Below are 3,840 nucleotides of genomic sequence, written 5' to 3' on the forward strand. Positions count from 1 at the left end.
TAGAGATAGAGTGCGTTTATTCTCAGGAGAGAAAGCCTTCACAAACACAAACAGATAAACACAGAGAGGACAAATGTGCTGTTTTCCTTCTCTGGCATGACCGCCGTGTTTGAATAACGCCTCGTCTCTGTGCTGCAGGATGAGAGGAGGCTGAGAGGAGGGAGGGAATCCTCCATTCTGTTTGATTTCAGGAAGTCAAAAGGTTTCTGAGAGCTTGTGACAAGACTGATTTCAGCCTGGTTAGACTGGAGGAACAGAGATCTGTGTTTTAATGTTGGTGGGTTTTTACATACAACATACATTCACTTTACCTATCAAACGATTTTCTGTTGATGTTCCCAACTCGTCACATGGCCAAGACCCCTTGGCGGCGCTTCTTAAACTAACTAGCCGCTCACAGCAGCTTCATATTTACTGTACAGACATGAGTGTGGCTCATCGGACTCTCCGTCAGGAAGTCGTGCTTCTCAAATCTGTTTCTGTAAAACAAAGACGAGTTTGTTATCCATCTGAACATCACTCTTGGAAAGAAAACAAATGGTTAATGAATGTATTTCCCCAAAAGTCTCTTTGTCGTTGCTAAAGCTAATTACCGGGTTGTGCCTTGGCTTATTCAGGTCAGGTATTGTCTCAGTTCATACCTCATGCAAGTTTTTATATTTGACACATTTGCATTTTACATTTAACTTATTATATATATATATATATATATATATATATATATATATATATATATATATATATATATATATATATATATATATATATATATATATTTATTAGCATAGGTGTCATTTACACTGGGGACGCTGGGGACATGTCCCCACCACTTTTTGAAATGGCTGATTTTGTCCCCATCACTTTTTTATAGCATAATTTGTTAAAAAAACGTTCTGAAATGTAGCTTTCAGTTAAATACCAAATGAAAATGCATTTAGAAGGGTTCATTTGCACATTAAGAAAACATGCAATGTAATCAAAATATAGAAGAAACAAATGTGCATTGTCCAAAAAAAGGATTATAAAATAAACTTGCGGCACCAGTCTGCAACTTTAACAACTTCTTTACACGGTTTCTTTTTGGTTTTCCGTTCTCTCCCTCCATTATATTCAGCTATATTTATATATTTTGAAATGTGACGTGCTTTTACATAAATAAAAACATTTCCACCATAAACTGGAGCAGAAACTTTCACCAGAATGCAGGAAATGAAGTATTCGAAGATAAAAAATTTCTCCTCCCCCAGACCCCCCGCTCATATATTTCATATATCTTTAAAACACTGTTTAAGCATCTTTTTGTCTCGTCGAGGATTTATATTGCGTATCGTTATGTCTCGTGAGCTAAGTGTCTCTTCACACCCCTAATCTGCGCCCCTTTGTCCCCACCACCTTTCAGCACAAAGTGACACCCTTGTATATTAGTCACAGTGTTTAACTCAAAGATAAATAAAAGCTAAGATTTGAAAAATGTGAAGACTTTTCCAGACCAGACAGCCTTCTTCTATGCCTCCAGTACAAAAAAATACTATAATAATAATAATGATTAATTATTAAAATAATTATTATTATAATAAAATAATAATAATTATTTTATTATATAATAAAGTAGAGTCGAGTTTGATACCATTTCACATATTCTAATTGTGATAAATGGCTGTAGAAATAGAAGAGAAGGGGAAACAAAAAGAAATACAACACAGTAAATGGCCTTATTTTTTTTATTTCTTTGAGTCGATATTAGAATGTGGAGCATTTACTTTCTTCCACAATTCACTTAAAAATAGAAAATCCCAACCTTTCATTATGTGGTAAAAAAAACCCTGTTCTTTCAGCATTTAAGGCTTTTAAAAGGATTTCATTTGGATACAGTTCCTAAACCTTTTAAAGCCCAGCAGACAACCTGCTCACTGTGAATACTGTGGTATAAAGAGAGACTACTGCATTATTTCTTGCATTGTGAAGCTGAACTTCACGTGGAGCTGCTGGCTGTTTCATATAAGCTGAAGAGATTTTACAAGCAGCTGTCACCTTGTTACAAGCCTGATTATCACCGTCCATGCTTTTGTGGAAATATCTTAAAAATTAAAAAAAAGCAAGAAATGAAGAGCTAGGGGAAGAATACGAATAACTCAGGATTTAATTTCTCAGCACACAGTTTAAGAGAGAAAGATTTGTAGAGGCTATTTTTTTTTTTTTTTTTTTTTTATATCGTGTTTCACCTGGATGAAAAATCATTAAAGCTCTCAATTTCAGTCTAAAGCAAGCCCTTAGCTTCTCTCTGCGGCTGTCCCCTCATTATCATTAATTGCAAAAAAATGAAATTACAAATGTAAAAGTAATAAGACAGAGTACAAAATGATAGTGTCAGGGTAATTTAATGAGGCCTCTGCAGGGAGGAAAAAATGCACAGTGTGAAACCTCACCAGAAAAACAGCCGTGTAGGTTAATCATTATATAGCTGATAACAACCCATATTTAAGTCAGGTTGTGACCTCTAATGGTAGAGAAAGTCAGGTGACGTAGTATAATGAGCGACAAAAAGGACACAGTGGGGTGGATGAATAAGTAAAGTAAAATTGCACAAGTTACACAAGTGACGTAAGTTCAAGTACCGTATGAAAAGGAAGTCCAAGGGGACATCCATCCATCGTCAGCCGCTAATCCTGCGTACAGGGGGGGCTGGAGCCAATCCCAGCTGACATCGGGCGAAAGGCGGGGTCCACCCTGGACAGGTCGCCAGTCCATCGCAGGGCCACACATAGACAAACAACCAGTCACACCTAAGGACAATTTTAGACACCAATCAACCTAGCCTGCATGTCTTTGGTTGGTGGGAGGAAGCCGGAGCACCTGGAGAGAAACCACGCAGACACGGGGAGAACATGCGAACTCCACACAGAAAGGCCGGGGCAACCGGGGTTCGAACCCACAACCTTCTTGCTGCGAGGCGACAGTGCCAAGGGGGCATGTTGTCAGTTAAATAACATTTCGGAGATGACACATACTTATTTTAACCCAAACTACAATCTTTTCCTAAACCTAACCAAACTACAACCCATTTTTACAACAGGTTAACCCCTTGATGCCTGAATGTATTTACAAACATTTATTTATAAACTTATTTCTGTTTTCATTTGCTTTAAGGTTAATATTAAATTAAGTGGAAATTGTTAATTTGTCTCTAGAACATATAAAATATATAAATTCAGGTATGACGTAGGTATGATGCAAATTAGCGACAACAGGCATTAACGAGAAACCAGTGCTTGCAAAAGGTTCCCGGGTACGTATTGAAAATGCACAAACAGGCATTTGGGGAAAACAAACGCAATCTCAGCTGCGGCCTGAAAGGAAGAGGTGTGATAAGAATTTGAGACAATCAGCATTAAGGGGTTAAACGTCATGTGACTTCAGTCCAGTACACCTGTCACTGGCCAACGCTCGTACATGTCGTTTTGGGGAGCGCTCATATACATCATCATCATCGTTGTTACAGATATTAAAGTAACAGGAAAAGGTAAAACAGGTCTAGATTGGAGTCATTAGCCGACCCCACAAGTGTTCACTGACCTTCCAGCTCTAGTTATCTCTCTCATGTAACTGAGCTTGTTGGGGAGACGACAGTTAGACCGATCAGGTAGAGACAGTAGCTCAGGCTAGCAGATATCAGTGTTCTCTTGGAATCTGACATGGTTGAGTCTTACAAGAACGTTTACAAGAACTTACTGGCTCCGCAGATTAGAGTTCAACTCATGGAGAGTCGTAGATTCCAATATGACGTAGCATTGGAGTCTAAATAGCAGGTAGATATTGTTCTAGGTTAAGGCCAGCTAAAGA

General features: G+C 38.2%; 1 long non-coding RNA gene across 1 annotated transcript; it reads right to left on the reverse strand.

Moving 5' to 3' along the window:
• Positions 1 to 2,748, reverse strand: LOC119909600. Its single transcript, XR_005445489.1, has 2 exons — positions 2,616 to 2,748; positions 1 to 479 (listed from the first exon to the last, which is right to left on the reverse strand). It is a non-coding gene; the product is annotated as an uncharacterized LOC119909600 (long non-coding RNA).
• Positions 2,749 to 3,840: the final 1,092 nt, after the last annotated feature.

Source organism: Micropterus salmoides, unplaced genomic scaffold (assembly GCF_014851395.1).
Source record: "Micropterus salmoides isolate LMB-PRFRI ecotype aquatic unplaced genomic scaffold, ASM1485139v1 Ms_hic_scaffold_18, whole genome shotgun sequence".
Taxonomy (NCBI): domain Eukaryota; kingdom Metazoa; phylum Chordata; class Actinopteri; order Centrarchiformes; family Centrarchidae; genus Micropterus; species Micropterus salmoides.